This window comes from Nannobrachium achirus, assembly GCF_963921795.1.
Source record: "Nannobrachium achirus genome assembly, chromosome: 7".
Classification (NCBI taxonomy): Eukaryota; Metazoa; Chordata; class Actinopteri; order Myctophiformes; family Myctophidae; genus Nannobrachium; species Nannobrachium achirus.
In genome coordinates this window covers 61,022,442-61,042,718 of record NC_137816.1, presented here as the reverse complement: position 1 = coordinate 61,042,718, position 20,277 = coordinate 61,022,442, and the positions used below count along the sequence as shown (strand labels likewise).

The window sequence follows — 20,277 nt, the reverse complement described above, 5'->3', positions numbered from 1 at the left end:
TTGATCCTCAGGGCATCGTTCCTGCTCCTGACCTCAGAGTCCAGAGTGCTCTGCATGGAGTCGATCACCCTCTGGCTGTTCCTCTTGATCTGCTCAATCTCCTCGTCCTTCTCCGCCAGCTTCCTGTCCACCTCGCCCTTGATCTGGTTGAGCTCCAGCTGGACACGGAGAATCTTGGACTCCTCGTGCTCCAGAGTGCCCTGAAATGTAACACACGAGCAAAAGGTTGTGGGACAATTTAATGTAACATCCTGCTACACTGTTAGAATAGACCATTGCGTTGTTCATTTAGGACCTAAAGGTTTTACCTCTGCTTCCTCCAGGGCTGCCTGGATCTCTGACTTCTCTGTCTCCACCTGTTTCTTGGATTTCTCCAGCTCATGGATGCTCTTTCCAGTTTCACCAATCTGTTCAGTGAGGTCTGAGATCTCCTCTGCAGTTGTTTGAAAATAATGAATGAGGAACTTTCCAATCAGCAACTATTTTGTATTTTCATTTGAATAAAGGTGTAGCCTAACAATTGATCTTGAACATTTAATGTTTTTTGTTGTTGTTGTTGTTGTTTTGTTATTGAATTGAATTATTTACTGTAGAGAAGACTTACGTTGCAGGTTCTTGTTCTCACGCTTCATGGTCTCCAGTTGGTCCAGAGACTCCTCGTACGAGTTCTTCATCTTGAACAACTCAGTGCTGAGAGAACGAGCCTCTTTCTGAGCCCCCTCCAACTCCGCTTGGCTCTCTTCAAACTTCTGCTTCCATTCTGCCAAGACCTGTACAGCATTTATAATGAAATGCGTCATTTACCCCACATTAATGAGGCAAGAATTATTTTCCTTTTTAAAAAATGTATGTCGAAGCACCTTATCGAAGTTCCTCTGTTTCTTGTCAAGGTTGGCGGCTAAACTGTTGGCCCTCTCCACATCGATCATGAGGTCTTCCACTTCACCCTGGAGTCTCTGCTTGGTCTTGTCCAGAGAGGCGCACTTGGAATTCACCGCCTCGATCTGCTCCTCGGCCTCCTGAAGACGTTGGGCAAGCTTCTTCCTGTTGATCAGTGTTGAATGGAATCAAATTATTGTGAGCAATATTGTTTGCACTTGAACTTGTTACCTGATGGTGTAAAAACACTGATGACTCACTTAGCCTCCTCCAGCTCCTCAGTGCGTTGGACAGCATCAGTCTCATACTTGCTCCTCCACTGAGACACCTCACTGTTTGCCTTGGACATTCCTCTCTGGAGCTCTGCCTTGGCCTCCTGTTCCTCCTCAAACTGCTCCCTCAGGAGGTCACAGTCGTGGCGAGCCGACTGCACAGCATGAGCAAGGGCGTTCTTTGCCTGTCAAAAGAAAAATGGTCAAAATAATGTCAGCTGGATACAATTACAAAGAGATGGAAAAAGGTCTATTTGTAAAAATAAATAAATAAAATAAAACAAAAAGAAGAAAAGGCTGTTCCTTACCTTAACCTCCTCTTCAACGTGTCTCTTCAACTCCTCAATCTGCTGGGTGAAGGCCTGCTTGCCTCTGCTGAGCTGAGAGACGAGAGCTTCCTTCTCCTCAAGTTGACGACCAAACTCACCTATAGAAAGAAATGTTAATATTACTTTCAAACATTTACATAATCTTTGTTCAATCAATACATATTCCTTACATTTCTGGGATGACTGCTGATCAATGCATTATCTCTAATTATGGAAATTGCTGAAGTACCATCGACAAACCATCTAGGCTAGTAGACGTAACGATGAAAATGTACCATTTTCCGTCAACAGTCTTGCTCTTTGAGCTCCAATATCATTTATCTGGCGAACATTCTCATCACTCTTGGTCTTGGTTTCACTGAGTTGGTCCTCAAGGGTGCGGCAAATCTTCTCAAGATTTCCCTGTTGATTAACATTGGTCATATTCAATTACTGAAGTAACCTACAATGTATACAACTATAGTCTTTTTTTGGATTGCTTCATTGGTTCAAGTATTTTTTCAAGCATTCTCTTCTACCTTTGCCTTGGCGACAGCCTCCATGTTGCTGGACAGGTCATCGATCTCCATCTTGTACTCGCTTTTCTCCTTCTCCAGTTTCTGCTTGACTCTCTGGAGGTTGTCGATCTGCTCGCCCAGCTCCGCTACGCTGTCGGCCTGTTTCTTACGGAGAGCAGAAGCGGTGGCTTCGTGCTGCAGGGTGGACTCTTCAAGGTCACGACGCAGCTTCTGGAACTCGGCTTCTCTCTTCTTGTTCATCTCGATCTGAGTGGCGGTGGCTCCGCCGGCCTCCTCCAGCCTCTCGCTGATCTCCTCCAGTTCCCTGGAGAGGTCAGCTCTCTGCTTCTCCACCTTAGCACGAGCGGCGCGCTCAGCCTCGATCTCCTCCTCCAGTTCTTCAATGCGAGCCTTTGAAATGAACAAGGTTAGATTGGCATCTGAAAATAATAATTCACTCTTACCTATTAATTAATGATTTTACAGACAATAAAAATACCTGGAGTTCTTTGATCTTCTTCTGCAGCTGAGCGCCTAAAGACTGTTCATCCTCAATCTTACTCAGAAGCTGGCTTATTTCAAAGTCCTTCCTGTGGAACACAGCGCATCATTATTTTAGTGGTCATTCTGCAGGTTTCTCTCCATGACATTATTATATGTTGTTGGTCCACATTACTTCTTTAGCTTCTCGTCAGACTGCTGCTTGTCGTTCTCCAGGTCCATGATGGATTCCTGGGCCAGCTTCAGATCACCTTCAAGCTTTCTCTTGGCTCTCTCCAGGTCCATGCGGAGCTTCTTCTCTTGCTCCAGAGAACCCTCCAACTGAACAACGATAAATTATTTGCACATCATCATTCAGTGAATCAATAAAGATGTGTTTGAAACGTTTGATTCACTTTGGTAAACTCACATCGTCAACTTGCTGCTCCAGCTTGGTCTTGGCCTTGGTCAGAGTGTTGACTTTGTCTTCCTCTGCTTGCAGGTCATCCAGGGTCTGTTGATGGGCCTCTTGGAGGGCTTTTTTCTCCTTGGTCAGCTTAGCAATGCTCTCATCCTGAGAGGACATCTCCTCGGTCAGGTTCTTCACCTGATATAAGCAGAACATGTGTTATCATGAAATGGATCAGTGGTTCTCAAAGTGGATTCCAGGGACTCTCAGGGTTCCTTTAAGGGAAACAAATTACCCTTGCTACTGTAACTATAGATGTTAAAGTTTGAGAACCATCGGAATGGATCATTAGTCTAATATAACTTGATTCGATGGCTAGAGTGTATAATCTTGAATCTAGATTTTATAATGTAGCCTATACCTTGTTCTCAGTGGCGTGCTTCTCCTTCTCCACTTTGGCTAAGGTCAGCTCCAGGTCATCGATGTCCTTCTTGAGCTCAGAGCATTCATCTTCCAGCTTCCTCTTCTTGGCGGTCAGCTCAGCGTTGATCTCCTCTTCGTCCTCCAGTCTCTCACCTGTCTCTTTGAGCTTGGCCTCCAACTGGATCTTACTTTTGATAAGACCCTCACATCTCTCCTCAGCATCGTTCAGAGCCTCGTCTCCCTGGTTGTCAATGGAAAAGAGAAGAGAAGGAACATGTCAGCATTTGTTGGGTGAGATGTATGAGATTTGTTTTGGGGGCTGTTCATTAACACAAGGCACATTAACAGACTGAACAAGCTGGTGAAAAAGGCAGGCTCTATCATTGTTAGAGCCTGGATGGTACGGAGGCGGTGGCAGAGGTGAGGACAAGGAGGGAGTTGGAGGCTATCAACCTCCTCCACAAGGATATAGTAGTGTGTGGGTGAGTGGCAGTGGCATATGCACACAGAAGAACGTACTCCCCCACAGAAGAACGTACAAATTGGGTAAGGCCTTTGTGCTGCAGCCATGTTGCCATACAATCTACATTCTACATTAGATAAAAGATTTAAGATGATAAGCAATATGAATTATTAGCAACATTTCCTGTACAAGTGTAGCTACTTACTGATGACGCTGCCGATGCCAGGTTGTTTTTCTCCTGCGCCAGAACCACAATTTTCTCCTCCAGGGTCTTCTTGGAGGCCAGGGCAGAGGCCAGGTCAATCTTCATCTTCTCATAGTTCTCCTTCATGTTCTGTAACTCCTTCTCCGTCTCAGCGCTCTGCAGAAGAGGCTTGACCCTGAAGTAGAGCTGCATCCATGGCCAGTGTTTCACATTGACGAATGAGCGCACATTGAACTGGATGGAGTAAATGGCCTCTCTGTGAGAGGAAAGCAGTTTCAGTGGATCAGGATTGACTTTACATTTATTTTATTGACAATGTTTACTGATGTTTTCAAAGTAGCCTACCTCCTTGCCATCATCTTGACAAACTCCCTCCTCATGACGTAACCTCGTGCAAGAGCCTGAGTCATGGTGACCAGAATAGACAGTTTTTCATCTCTCATCTCCTCCAGCGTACCCAGCAGACCAGCTTTGAAGAACACCTGAACACAATGTTACAAACACTGTAACTAAACAACCGTAACATCTACTTTTAGTCCTCTCTGGATAATTTTAAACAAGGTTCACAGTGTTTTTACCTTGGTGTGTCCAAACTTGTACTCATCCTGTGGTACGGCAATGGACCCAAGCAGCTTCTCAGAGGCTTTCTTGTTGTCCATGAACGCGCCTTCGGGACATGCGCTGGCATTCAGTACTTTGTACCTGTTTTGTAAAAGTTCATGGTCATTTTGCGCTGGTGTTCAGTACTTTGTATCCGTTTTGTAAAATGGATCATTTTGCGTTAATAGTTGTGGAACTAAAAGCTGCTGGAACAAGACATAAGTACCTCTGCTTGAAGTCAGCATAAGGGATTCTGCTGGGGAAGCCCTTTCTGCAGATCCTGATGCCCTCCAGGACACCGTTACACCTCAACTGGTGGATGACCAGGAAGTTCTCCATCAGCCCTGTAACGATGTTGCTTCATTATTATCAGGACAAAATAGTTGCACACTGGCCTACTGCAAGTTGCATTAAATGTCCACCTCAAGGTCATTGTTTACATTTTTATTTTCTGTGTTTACCTGGAGTCTTGGACTCGTTGGGAATCAGGCAACGCACAAAGTGAGGATGAGTGCTCCTCAAGTTTGTCATCAGCACTCCCAAGTTTGCCTATTGAGACATAAAAGAGCCAATTAGGCTTGTTATTAGTAAAAGGTCATGACAATAGTGTACTTCTTTCCTACACTACAATTATTTGAACTCTTTAGATACCAGTTACGCTCCAGATTCATTCAAAGATCACTGATCTACAAGCTCACAACACGTGATACAGAAATTGTTTCGTTCCAACATGAAAAGACATGCCTATTTCTCACATGGATATAATGTTGATAATAATGAATAAATATTCTTACCCTGAAAGCACTAGACACAGTCTGCATGGAGCCACCCTTCTTCTTGCCTCCCTTCTTTGTATTATCTGTTTATATTTGTTAGAATCATGAGCTATCATTAGTTATACACAATGAAAATGGCTCCCTTCTTGTCAGATTAAGAGTGTTTATAGTATTAATATAAAAATGCCTTCAGGTGGGGGACAGAACATATATATTATATTAATATAATTATATATATATATATATAATTATATTAATATATATATATATATATATATATATATATATATATATATATATATATATATATATAATATTAATATATTATATTAATATATTAACAAGGTCGCACAGGTATGACAGTGGACCTGGGTGCTGAAAGTACATCGCTGCAAGTCAGCACTCAGCAGCAACAGCAGCGGCGGCAACGCCTGGATCACCTGGTGGCTGCTTTGTCCTGTTTTAGTTTTTTTGTTTCGTCTGCAGCCGGTGTGTGTTCCCTTTTATAGTAGTGTTTAACACTTCAAAGTGCCATACTTCACTAACTTCAGTGACCATTGCTCTTATCAGCGCAAACATAGGTTTGAAGTCTGCGTACGTATAGCGGCCTGAAAATCGCGTAATAATAAACATACCTTCAGGCTCAGTGAGATAGACTAAATTACAGTATATTATATTATTATATGAATAAACATACCTTCAGGCTCAGGTGGGGGATACAATGTGTTGAGCAGCTTCACTGAAGACTTCTGGTACAGCTGCACCACAGAGTCGTTGAGCGGGTCCTTGTTCTTCTCCAGCCAGCCTGTGATGCTGTAGTCCACGGTTCCAGCGTAGTGGACCAGGGAGAAGTGGGCCTCGCCCTTGCCCTTCGCAGGCTTCGGCTTCTCAAAGGCTTTACACTTTCCGAGATGCGTGGTGTGCAGCTTGTCACAGAAGGTTTTGTCTGAAGCCTTCGGGAACATGCACTCCTCTTCAAGGATTGAGAAGATGCCCAAGGGCTTTGTGAAGGAGACGAAAGGGACAAATCACCCAAAACAATATTAATATCCTGTTCATTAAAGCACAACATAATTGAATACCTTCTCAATGTGCTCAATTCAGACAGCCGAGTCCATATAATAATAATAATAGTAAAACGCCTAAAGCAACAAGCGACCTCGCCCTAAAGGGCGAGGTATAATAGTATACCTTCTCAATGAGCTCAATGCAGACAGCCAAGTCCATGCCGAAGTCAACGAGATCCCAGGGAATTCCCTCTTTCAGGTACTCTTCTTGTTCAAGAACAAACATGGTGTGGTTGAAAAACTGTTGCAGTTTCTCATTGGTGAAATTGATGCACAGCTGCTCCAGGGTGTTGAACTGTCAGTGGGAAAAAAAATCATTAAAGTCCTTGTAACAAAAATAATGAGTATCCCTCTTAAAACAGACAGCAGCTACCCGTGACTTGTAAATAGACTAAGCCCCCATGCTCCCCCCCCCCTTTTCTTTGTATTCTGCCTTTTGTATTTGATGTTATGCTTTTGAAACTGATATTACCCTAGATAAAGTACTATGTTCTATCCGTCTGTCTTTCAATGTTATATGAGATACTTAAAGTGTGGTTCCTGTGGAAATAAGCCTCGGCTTTCTAGGATCTCCTTTTAGTTGACCTTGTACCAGTGATTTGTACTGTCATGAAACTGTACTTTTTTCTATTGCAAACTTCTAATAAATTCTTCAATCAATCAATCAATCAGTCCAATGCCACATAAAACAAGTCCATGCTTACATCAAAGATCTCAAACCCAGCGATGTCCAGCACACCAATGTAGTAGTTTCTCTGCTGCTTGGTGTCCAGCATCTCATTGATCCTGATGACCATCCACAAGAACAGCTTCTCATAGATGGACTTGGCCAAGGCACCCACTGAGTTCATGACCTAAGGAAATAGGAACATTATTTAGTAGGGATCAGGGACGTGCTGGCCATTGGGAAAAGCGGGACAACTCCCGAACGGCCGGTTCATTCTCGGCCGGTCCAGGCCGGGCCATTAGGAAAAAATTTAACTGTTTGCACAAAAGTAAAAATTAAACTGTTTGCACAAAAGTAGTGAAAACAGCAGATCTACAAGCACACAACGCCTCGCACCGCGAGGTGTTGTGTGCTTGTAGATCGGCTGTTTTCACTAGTTTAAATCATTTTTTAAATGATAAATACAAAACAAAACGGTTTTGGACACTTGTCACTTGTCATAATCTGAAATGGCAAATCTTTGAGTAGCAGCAGCGCTATAGAGAGAGATCTCTCTATAGCGCGCAATGAGGGCCTCTCCAACTCTTTTTCCCGGGCTGAATCAGGGGCCCAGCACGTCCCTGGTAGGGATGTGAATTACACAATTTACAATTTAAGCATTTAGCAGACCCTCTTGATCCGGACCAATTTACAGCAAGCAAGGAAAACATGAGGTAATACATCCAATGAATAGCAATAATAATCTATATGGATCATGTATGCTGTGTTGAGAATATAATGAGAGGTGTGTATGAAATCAGAACATGGAAATCATATACGTATGTTACTCACTTGTGGCACAGTCTGTCCCTTAGTAACGTACTCGTTTCCCACTTTCACTCTGGGGTAGCAGTATGACTTAAGCATGTCTGCTGAGTTCAGGCCCAACAGGTAGCAGATCTTGTCTGACACTGAAATGTTCACACAATTTGCAATTTAGGTATTTACAGTAGCAGACGCTCTTAATCCAGAGAGCGACTTACAATAAGCAAGGTAAACGCGAGGTAATTAGCCTACGTCAAATACTTCATCAGTCTAAACAGTATAATATAAAATAAATAAATAATGGAAATAGTTTATTTAAAATATAAGTAAATACAATACTTTATTTGACTACATCATTTTCATTCCTCTCACCCTCCGTGCCATCAGGTTCTGCTTGCTCCTCTCGCTGCTTCTGTTTGAAGGTCAGGACCCCATGATGCATCACTGCACCGGTGAACTTGTAGATGTGCACCTTCTCATCTTGATTGAAGCCCAGGATGTCAATAGCTTCCTTATGTCAATGAGCACAGGAACATATTCAAGAGATTAAAGCATTAGATCAACAAACAACCTTTAGAACTATGTACCCAACTGTAAAAAACAGTTCAAATATAATTATTCTGGGGGTCAAGGCCTGAAAAGCACTGCTTTAGAAAGAATAAAATAAAAAACATTTTGCAGAGCAACTGACTGCAGTGTACAGTGAAGTATTAGAAAGATAATAATGTTCACTGACATCAGTAGCTTCTAGTTCGGCCTTGTCATCAATACTGGGGACAGCGATCACACCCATGCTGATCAGAGGGTAGTCGTAGGGGTTGGCGGTGATCAGACACATTTCTGAAAAGGGATTAAAAAAAATTATGAACATGCATGTGTTTTTATGCTTTCATTGATGTTCTCATACTGCATTGTCACATTTGTCAGTAGGCCTAACCCATTTAGACCTGGAACTCATTATTACGCAATATTACTTTAACCATAATTTTATAAAAGATAGCACATTACTGTACAAGCTCACAGCTATATGTACAGGCACTCTGTGCTGCGCTGCGAGCTTCTATAGGCTATCTGCAATTTTTCAATGGCTAAAGTATAAAATAATTCCATATCTTAATTCCACTTACCAATGATCTCAGGTTTGTGGTTGGTCATCATTTGGAAAAAGATATGGTAACCTCTCTCTGCAGGAAGCTGGTAGGTCACTCTGGACTTCTCCAGCAGATCTATATGGGTTGTACATAACTCATAATAATAATAATAATAATCTATATGGATTGTACGTAACTCATAATGTAATCCTCAAATCAACAAATATGCAATTTATCAACTCCATACTTACATGTCTCAATATCAGCACTGGCCAGTTTACCGGTTGTGCCGAAATGGATTCTGATGAATTTACCCTGTTTGATCAGAACACAATTTGTTGCATCCCCTCTACATTGTGGAATTGTTGAGGGTTTTCACACGCAATAACAGTACACTTACAAAGCGAGAGGAGTTGTCATTCCTCACAGTCTTGGCATTACCATAGGACTCCAGCAGGGGATTGGCTGCAATAATCTGATCCTCCAGTGACCCCTAGAATGTTTTAGACAGCCCAATTTGAAATTTGGTCAGAATTCGTTTAACGCTATATTGCATATACCTGTAAATGCTTTATGTTCCAAGAAATGCATTTGTTAAAGTTAAAAACCTGTACATATACCTTGATTTTACCGCTATCGGCCGCCGATTTCTCTCCACCAGTACTAGCTGCTGTTGCAAAGTACTGGATGACACGCTTGGTGTTCACAGTCTTCCCAGCACCGGATTCTCCACTGGTTACATATACAGTACATACATTCAGAGAAATGCAGTAAGTGAATTTGTCTACAATGTTCCTTTTTTAATGGGACACTTACGTGATCAGGACAGACTGGTTCTCTTTGTCTGTAAAATGTAAATCAAACATTTAGTCATGTATACAACATAAAACCATTATAGTGTAGTTGTATGTGTTTAAATTGTTCTAATTAGTACATACCCATCAGCATGAACTGATAGGCATTGTCAGAGACAGAGAAGATGTGGGGTGGAGCTTCAACACGCTTCTTGCCTCTGTAGGCATTTACAACCTCACTGTCGTACACTGGGAGCCACTTGTAGGGGTTCACAGTGGCACAGAACAGGCCAGAGTAGGTCTGAAGGGGAGAAGAGAGAGAGAACATTAACGTCTTGGTTGTACAATGGGAGCCACTTGTAGGGGTTCACAGTTCGACAGGTGCAATACCGTACTGTTCTCAGCATGTTGAAAACCTTACATAGATCATCCATGCTGCATAACGCTCTTTGAGGTTATACAGGACGGTGGCTTCAGTGAGGTGGGTCATCATGGCCATGTCCTCAATTTTGTCATACTTGGGAGGGTTCATAGGGGTGACAGCAGCCTCAGGCACAGTTATTTCCTAAAAAAATAATAAAAACACAACTTTAGAATGTCTTGCAATCACAGTTGTACCATGTCACTATTTTATTTTGGATCCAGTACCTGCTTTTTGTCGAGCAATTCCACGGTGACTTTGTTACCGTCTTTCTTGATGATTTTACACTTGAGGTACAGTTCCTTGACGTCGGCCACATATGCTGCCGTTTTGGCATCAAAGGGTCTGGCCTGGGCCTCGATTCTCTCCCTCTCTGGCTTACGGAGGTAAATGGCGGCCTTGCCATACTGCTGCATCTCTGCGTCCGTACTCATGGTGGCGGCTTTCTAGAGACAGACACATAGAGGGTGTTGATGAGGCTTTCTGTAGACAAATAAATAATAATAATAATAATAATAATTTATAATTTATATACAGTATATTAAAAACATTATTTATAAAGCACTTTTCAAAACCAGCTCAGTGGCCTCGTGGTTAGAGGATCCGCCCTGAGACAGTGAGGCCAAGGTACAAACCCCGGTCGGGTCATACCAATGACTCTGAAAAATGGGACCCAGTGCCTCCCTGCTTGGCACTCAGCATCAAGGGGGGGTAAGGCCCTGCGACAAACTAGCGTCAAGTCCAGGCGGTGTACTTGTCTTGTACATCAACAGGAGATAGGCTCCTGCCCCGTGGGCTTTATGGCTCGGCAAGGCTTACTTACTTTTCAAAACAAAGTTACAAAGTGCTTTCCAATGGCAGCATAAAATACAGTGCAACAAAATGAAATAACGCCAACAGTTAAAAATTAAAAGGTAGACAGCTAAAACAAAATAATACATAAAATACATACAAAGTCTAAGTAAAAGCCCTATACAGATGGTGTGTAGATTTTCTGTAGACAGACAAATAGATGGTGTGTAGACTTCATGTAGACAGAAAATAGATGGTGTCGATGCCTTTGCTGACTTGAGATCTGAGCAGATAATTGTAGGACTAGTCTTATGGTTAGTGTAGGTTTAATAGAAACATTATGAACACTCACGTTTCCCCTCTACCAGTAGCAGTGGAACCTTGTGTGCAACCCTTAACTGTGGGGGGAAAAAAACAGATCATTTTGAGGACATTAATATGAGTTGAATGACTGAATACAATTCATAATCATCAATTAAATTATATTGTGAATCATAATGTTCATTCTTGCCATGCACATGCACACTCCACTTCATAAGAGACATTTTGACATTTTTCATTAGTTCCGCATCTGAAGAGTGAAGCAATTCAATATCATTACACACAATGAAATGAAATGATGCTTGCCCGTTCAGTTCAGTTCTTTTCGTTTGTTTGTTTGTTTGTTTGTTTGTTTGTTATTAGCTTATTACCAATTTCACCATGATAATTTTTGTTATTACAGCCATGTTAATTTTCTTTCTTTTTTATTTGTACTGAAAGCAATGCTATTTTTCTTCTTCTTCTTTCAAATACACTTTAACTCCATTTAGGTTACGAGACTAGCCAAACTGTACTCAAGTAAACAAGAAATAATAATAATAATAATAATAATAATATTGCTACTATAAAATACTAAGAACTCCAGTCGATGTAAAAGTACACGCAGTGCACATTATTAGTTAAATAATCCTAACATAATTGAAATATCTAAATAGAAATGAATGAACAAAATCTTACCTAAACCTTAGCATTATAAATAAAATAATACACAATCAATCATTTCAATCAGTAGTACAATATAACATCAGTTAGGTTAAAGATGAATAGCGAACATGTTTAATAGATTTACATGACTACAATTAGCTACCATCTCTAACACATTTAAATGACTATGAAGGACAGATGAAGGCTCACTCACCACCAAATGCAACTCTGAGCTCCTCTGCAAGCGGGTCAACTGTTTCAGCGTGCTTATATGTGTTGTTAATTGCGTGCGATGCAGAAAGTAAAAGTAGGAATGGCCTTTTAAGGAAGGTCTTTTCCTTCCCCCTTGATATTGCAATAGCATCCTTATAGCCGAATCATTCCCATGATACTTGATAGGACATCTTGGATTTGTGGTTAATGTCCATGCCAGTGGCTATGATTATAAAAATAGCATAATTGGCAGGGAGGTGGGTTACTAGGTTTGATATAGTCAACACAGCAAGTCTTGCCGGATGCTGTTTAATATTCAGTGAGGAAAGTAAGTTGAGAGTAAATGTTCTCAAACTGGAATATATAGTTTTGAGGAAGTTGTCATTTTACGTCCCGGTGGAAGAATTATTCACATCTTTTACTTAAGTAAAAGATGTATCAATACCACAGTGTAGACATACTCTGTTACAAGTAAAAGTCCGGTAATCAAAATTGACTGGAGTAAATGTACAAAAGTATCAGCATCTAAATCTACAAAGTACAGACTAAATCTGTCAAATAATTATAGAGGAGTAAAAGTACAATATTTGCCTCTGAGATTGATTGATTGATTGATTGATTGATTGATTGAAGAATTTATTAGAAAGAAAAGTACAGTTTCATGACAGTACAAATCACTGGTACAAGGTCAACGAGATCCTAGAAAGCCGAGGTTTATTTCCACAGGAACCACACTTTAAGTATCTCATATAACATTGAAAGACAGACGGATAGAACATAGTACTTTATCTAGGATAATATCAGTTTCAAAAGCATAACATCAAATACAAAGGCAGAAAAAAGAAAAGGGGGGGGGGAGGAGCATGGGGGCTTAGTCTATTTACAAGTCACGGGTAGCAGCTGTCTGAAGGTGACTTTTCATACCAATTTTGAAGGAGGCTAGGGATTTGCTCTCCTTTAAGGCTTGTGGAAGGGCGTTCCACATGTTGATGGTATAGCAGGAGAACGAGTTAGAGCCTTGTTTTAGTGAGATGTATTGCAATAGAAGTATAAAGTATTGAAAATACTCCTCAAGTAAAAGTAGCCTTAAAATTGTGCTTAAGTACAGTACTTACTTAGTCAGCTACTTTACACCACTGGTATTTCCATTTTATGCTTCATACTTTTACTGCACTTTCAGGAGGAAACTTAAGCTTTAGTTACGTTTGGGGGGTTTTGATGTTTTTTTGTAGTCAGGGTCAAAGTTAAAATTTTAAAAGACCTTAAACTGTCACTTTAGAAAAGTGGAGAAATGTGCAGATACCCTGTACCGTACACTTCTTGTATGTTTTTTGTTCGTTTTTTACACTCAGTGAGAAAACAGGTATGTGGGACTCCTGGCCCACAGTTTGAGAACCACTGGTCTTTTCTTTAAAACCACTAGATTTGGGTTTAGTAACAGATATATACAGTATATAATATATTAATAGCAGATATACAATCTCATAGCGAACAGATAACCCTCTCAAGCAAGGCCTTTATGGGTTGATGAATGTTTTTTTATGTTGAAATGTAATGGTGAAATGAGATGTGATGAGCACAAGGGATGGGAATGACGTTAGGTGAGACACTGTTGATGGGCCGGGCCACTCAAGGAGGTTGAGTGGTCAAGGACCAATGCCCCTTGTTACGACCCTTGGGGGTCTTGATATACTGTATTGTGTATAACCTTCTTTCCCCCCTGAGAGGACCTGAGAGAGTGGCTGTGTGTGGGAGAGAGAGAGAGAGAGAGAGAGAGAGAGAGAGAGAGAGAGAGAGCTGAGGGAGTGGTAGGTGTGAATGGGTGGTTGAGTGAATGATTGAGAGTAGGTGGCGATTGGTCCAGTGTGGTGCAGAGGGAGTATATAAGGGAGACCAGCAACAGTGCCAGCGTTTTCTCTCTTCACTCCCAATATGGACTGCCAGCAACCCACACCTCATGTTCCCTCTGTTGTACTCATATGTTACTGATTTACAGCCGGGTTGATAAGGGTGGGGGTTTGTTGAGTTCCCTTTTGATGTTTGTGTTTGGAGGTAGGAGTTAGTTCATTTATTGTATTTTGGTTTACTTATGTGGGAGGGAGTTTAGTTAGGGTTATATTGTGTAGAGTTTGTTTATTTTGATAACTAATCCCTCACCCTTCAGAAAATCAATAAAGACCCATTGTATGGCTGCAATCCTGCCTTGCTGGTGGTTCATTTGGGAGGTTCCAAGAGGGGGGTCCCACGTCGTCATGTTGCCCCCCCAGTCCCCCTAGGCTGGGGTGTAACACCCTTCATCAGGCTTTCTCAAAGTGGGTGCTGTGGCACCCTAGGGTTCCGCGACATGTTTGATATTTGGGATTCATCAATATCACTTCAGTTAAACCTCTTAGACCCTCTAAGCTTAGTTAAACAGACCTAAGTTGCACTGTACTTGATAAGTTCTTTTTTCATGTTGAATGGTCAAGTGGTTAAACATCAAGTATAAAGTTTCAGTCTGTTCTAATGGAAACCAATATTTCTCCATGACATACAGTATCTTAGGGGAAAAGATTTGCGTTTACATAGATTAGACATAGAATAAGATTCTAAAAAATATAGTGAAATTCAAAGGTGCCGTGGATGAAAAGGTTATTTACGGTACAAGGGTACCCTGAGTCAAAAAACTTTGACCACTGCCTACATTGAAGCCAGAGCCATTAAACCAGTGTCTTACAGTAACTCTGACCCTGACTATAAAAACATCAAAATTTCATCCGTTGTCCTCACATAAAACAAGAACAAAACAAGACTAACAATAACAAGAACAGAACAGTACAGGGCGAACAAAACACAACAAGAAAAGGTGCTTGACGCAACAGAGTGCCTAGTGCAACAAAGTGCTTAGTGCCAGAAATAAGCTAAAAACCATACAGGAGAAACTAACCTGGCAGAGTAATTCGTATCGGCATCAAATAGTTCTTATAGGTGGTTACATGTTTGTGATCGTTTTAACCATTGCTTCAACTGCCCTTTAAAAGCACCGAATGTGGGGATCTCTCTAATTGAGGTAGGGATCTGGTTCCAATATTGGCATCCATTTATGGAGAGAACGTTTTTACTAAAAGTAGTTTTTCTAAAATCAATTTCACAGTCTCCCCTGGATGTTGACCTATAGTACTGCGTCCAATATCCCTCTTCTTATGGATGAATTCCATAAGAGGCCCACCCACCACCCATCAACCTACAACACCCATCACCCCACAAACTACCCACCGCCCACAAACCCCGGTCTCTCTGCTCTGCTTTCACTTGTAGACAGTAGACACCCACTGCAAAATAAAGTAATCCATTTTGCCACAGATTGACAGTTCAGTGACGATCTGAGAACCAAAGAGGAGGCAAAAGGAACATTGCAGGTTGTAGATCCGGTTTGTGTGCCTGAGTGCGTTAATGCGTGCAAATGACAGAGCCAATAAACACTATCTAGGCCTAATGGTGTTTGCTAGAAGGGAGAGAGGACACAGGAGGAATGACCCGTAAAGTAACTACGGACATAATTTTGACACTATAGATACGTTTTTTACATCACCACGTTCGCATGGGTCTGCCCTCTCATTTAGTCTAAGCTGTGTGATATATACATTTTAGTTAAGACCATATATATCAACCCATGTCCCTCTGCATTGTAGCAATTAGTGCACTGGGGGCTGCTTCATACTTATCCTGTTAAAATGGTGCAGTGTAATTAATTAAATTTACTCAAATACTATACAATAATGTGCAGTGCTTACAATGCACAATACAATTTGAGGTACTCTTTAGGCCTGTCCATATACTTTGAAACAGAACTTTTCGACGGAGAGTTACGACTTTCCGACGTGCAGCTTTCAGAACTCTAATTCTTTTCAGAAATTCCGATTGACGTAATTTTGTTGTTGAAACAGACCTTTCAGATGAAAAGTTCGGTTCCAGAGAGAGTATGGACAGACCTTAACTTTTCTTTCCATTTTTGTTACTCCACTACAATTACAGCATTTGACAGCTTTAGTTACTTGTTACTTTGCAGGCTGTATTATAGATTATCCACTTGGCTATTTGAAAAATAAATTGTCTACAGTGTGTTGTGAGCTTGTAGATCTGCTGTTTTTGAAAAAGCGTAACAATTATTTGGAGAATCTGTGTACATTTACTTTGGTACTCTAAGTATATTTTGATGACTGAATACCCCCCCCCCCCTCCCCCCGTCATGATTGCAATAGTATCCATTTACCATTACAGTATTTAAAGGTTATTAATAAGCCACATTAAGTAGCTGTAAATGATACTTCCAACATTCACTCCATACTTGGTATGGGATGAATGAGGTGAACTTGCCTTAAGGTTAATATCTATTTGCCACTGGATATTAAATGTAATCACTGCTGACTGCATAAAAATAATCTTTGGGAGAGTGCTGTGTTTCTTCACTACGTAGTTATTATGTCTTGTCAACTAAATTATTTAGATTAATATTCTGTGGTGGAAAGTACATTTTGCTGTAATTGCTTACTTATACTTTTCAGATTTCATTTTCGATGAGGTCCCATAAAAAAAAAAAACATGAACAGGACACATAGATAAATACAGCACTTTGTATGTAGGCACCCTAATGTCAACCCATAAAAGGTGCCTCAATATTTTAATCCCTAGTCCTCATCACATTTCATTTCGACATTACATTTCAACATCAAATGATTCATTAGACTATATCATGTATTGCACACATCATCTCTCACACAGCTGATACAGTCCAAGATGGTCACAGCTTGCATTTCAAATCAAGTAGATACAGAAATAGCCTAAACACAAATCTAGAGACTGTGGTCAGGCATAACCTCTGACTGTAGGCTACTACCTACTGTTCATAATTGTGGTAATGTATTCAATCAGTCAAAAGGAGCTGAGCGCAGAACTAGCAGGGCTAATATACTTTACTCATACTGTATGTTCATACGTGTGTATGTTGGCTGTTTGTTGTCCGCCCCAGTGGCGTAGGCAGGAATTAGGGTCAAGGTATAGGCGAAATGCCAGCCGAAATGCCAGCGAAGTGCCAGCCTCGAGGTGCCCCGAGGTGCCAGCCCCGCCCCACATCCAGTTATTACACTGGCCCCACATCAGTTATGATACAGATACAGATCACGGATACAGGACGCATCGTCTCCTCAATTTGACCCAGGCTTCTGGTTGGTCCGTGACTGACCAACCAGCAGGCTCTTTCTGACTTGTTCTGCCCTGGCTCCACCCTGGTTCCGCCTTATACTGTATGGTTGTGTGGTTGAATACACAGAATATCATTACGAAGCAACTGAAAACCATGTGATTTCAATGGTAGTGACAGGATTTTTGTCCAACCATGAAACAGCAACCAATGGGTGCGTAGAGGGGCATAACCATGGGTGGGACCTAACAAAGGGTCCCTGAACAGAAATGAGTCAATGCCTTAGCTCTTGGCTTGGTCATTCCTGCAATCTGCAGGCCTCTCACTTGGACATTACATCCAAATATAAACACAATTTGTTTACATTTGTAACCAAGCCGCTGTAATTAGAAAAAGCTTCGCAAGCAATGCTCGCATCATCTACACTTCAACAGTATATGAACGTTGGCAGTGAATGGCTGTGTCTGCAATTTAGATGTTAATAAAGTCTGTTTATTTTCAGAAGTTTCTTTGTTTCTTTGCTTCTTTCTTGTCTCCACCAGGCTGAAGGCTTGGCAGATGTTTTGCCTCGTCCATCCGGTTCCGTCCGTCCATCCATCTGTGTGTCCATGCATGTGTTAATCTGTCGGTGAACAGCTACAACCACCAGGAAGCAGATTTTTGCAAAACAATTTTTTTTTTAATATTACATTTATATTAAAATGAGTCTTGTGGTTCGAGGAGCACTTTTTCTTTCTTTCTTTTTGAAGCGGTGAAAGCCGCTTCAGAAGGAGTGGCTTTGTGTGTCCCGTTCATTTCCATATATGGTCATTCCAATCCAGAATGAACAGGTTTTATCTGTCCCGTACATGTGTGTCCCGTGTGTGTCCCGTTCATGTCCATATATGGTCATTCCAGTCCAGAATGAACAGGTTTTATCTGTCCCGTACATCCAGAATATGTGTGTAACGCCCGTCCCGGTCTGATGATTGGATGATTAAAAATGTCCAATGAGACCATACTTTGAGGATTGGTCAAGCTTCACATGACAATTCGGCCCTCCAGATAAAATCATTCATTCATTCAGAATTGGAAGAATGTATAGATCACAGAGTTCATAGCTCTAGAACACATAGAATAAAAGTTCACCGCTTCACTTCGAACCGAGGTTTAATTTTTTCTTTTCTTTCTTTCTTTCTTTCTTTCTTTCTTTCTTTCTTTCTTTCTTTACCCATTTCTTGAAACTGCACATTTCGGGAGCTTGTATGGTTAAGAATGTCATCCTTGATGTGAATCTCAAAGTCAGCAAACAAGGTCTGAAACTCAGCCAAGATGCTCAGTGTAGCTGCATGGCATCTCTGCCTTGTTGAGCCAGTTCTGACTGCAAGTGTGGAATGTATTGCAGCTCACAGATATTCAGCTTTAAATATTCCATGTGCAGCTTTGAATATTTATTTGTTTGTGATTTACAGCAAAGTGCTGATCATGTCCATCACACACCTGGCTGTACCCAGAAATATACAGAACAGGGTCACCGATAATGTGTTGTGAGACACAGGACCCAACCACTAATCCAGCCTATATAAGGATACATGTACACTGGATTTGACATCCATTTATCAACTGCACAGGGGTATCAAGCACAACTCTTAAATTACTGACATATGGTGTGTGTGTGTGTGTGTGTGTGTGTGTGTGTGTGTGTGTGTGTGTGTGTGTGTGTGTGTGTGTGCGCGTGCGCGTGCGCGCGCGCGCGTGCGGGTGCGTGTGCGTGCGGGTGCGTGGCGTGTGCGACTGTGCGTGTCTGTGTGTGACACCCTGAGTACAACACGATCACAATATACAAAAAACGATACCATTTTAAATGCATTCTCAACTCTCAAGTACCCTAAATGAGTCCTGGAGTTTGTTCCATTTGTCTGGAGCATAAAAGATGAAAGCAGTCTTTTCCTTACTCACTGTTCATTCGTGGTACCGTGTGATGACTGATGAGTCTAATGTGTGTCTGTGAGCGTGTTAGATATCCCATAGTTTTTGGTTCTAAAATATAAGATAAATACAATGGGAGCTTGCCATACAGGGCCTTATAAATAAATGTAATGTAAATATTTTTTTGCAAGGGTATACCTACAGTACCCTAGGGGAAATGTGGATAACATGCAAACTCCACACAGAAAGGCCCTTTCGCCAACCCCACCTAGATCCTACAAATGGTCTCCCAAGTGGGCGCACGTCCTATGTTTGCTGGATCCCACGAGAGTGTGTCGTTGGGACAGAGAAAGGTCGATAATAAAGTTGATTTTCTCCTGATTTGTCTCTCTCTGAGAAAAGCCATTTTGGTAGGAAAATCTTGAGAATATTGTGTGGCTTGTGACGATCGGGTCCAATATTTAGTTCAGTGACCATGGGGCCAAAGAATGGTTCAGAAGCTGTGTTCACCTTCACTCTCCCATTGGAATGAACAGACTCCAACCTGCTTCACATCGGTAAAAAGGTGTCCGACCACTTCACACAGATACAGGAAGTAAATCGGAGATGGCGAGTCTTGCCATTTCCGTTTTGGATCATTGTGACCGTCAGGTCGCAGTTACTATCGAAACCTCCACCGGCTGTCAGTCAGTCAGTCTGTCTGTCTGTCCGTCCGTCCGTCCGTCCTTCCGTCCGTCCGTCCGTCCGTCCGTCCGTCTGTCACGTCACGTCACACTTTTCCCCTACTCATATCTCTGCCACCGATCCATGCCAAACTTTGCACACACAATCCTTGGCTGCCAAACCACAACCCCCTAATTTCTCCCTCTTCTAGCGCCACCATGAGGCCGATTCTTGCAAGACACATTCTTGGACACTGCTCCTATCAGATTATGCCCATAAATCACGCAAACCGGTACACAGTATCTGTACAGTCATGTCACCAAACTGCATCTGTCCCATCTAGTGCCACCATCTGGCCGATTTTTGAAAAACACATTTT

General features: G+C 41.6%; 1 pseudogene across 1 annotated transcript; it reads right to left on the bottom strand.

Moving 5' to 3' along the window:
* Positions 1-7: 7 nt before the first annotated feature.
* LOC308289075 (myosin heavy chain, fast skeletal muscle-like) lies at positions 8-10,611 on the bottom strand (annotated as a pseudogene). The gene is made up of 32 exons: positions 10,405-10,611; positions 10,178-10,321; positions 9,901-10,057; positions 9,779-9,806; positions 9,583-9,694; positions 9,363-9,455; positions 9,214-9,277; positions 8,999-9,097; positions 8,608-8,711; positions 8,244-8,382; positions 7,899-8,017; positions 7,105-7,254; positions 6,525-6,695; positions 6,031-6,334; positions 5,352-5,416; positions 5,019-5,106; positions 4,784-4,901; positions 4,536-4,659; positions 4,303-4,439; positions 3,958-4,213; positions 3,288-3,530; positions 2,888-3,064; positions 2,654-2,799; positions 2,477-2,567; positions 1,999-2,388; positions 1,756-1,882; positions 1,460-1,578; positions 1,140-1,336; positions 861-1,044; positions 605-770; positions 309-433; positions 8-200 (listed from the first exon to the last, which is right to left on the bottom strand). The product of its transcript is annotated as a myosin heavy chain, fast skeletal muscle-like (transcript).
* Between the last annotated feature and the right edge of the window lie 9,666 nt (positions 10,612-20,277).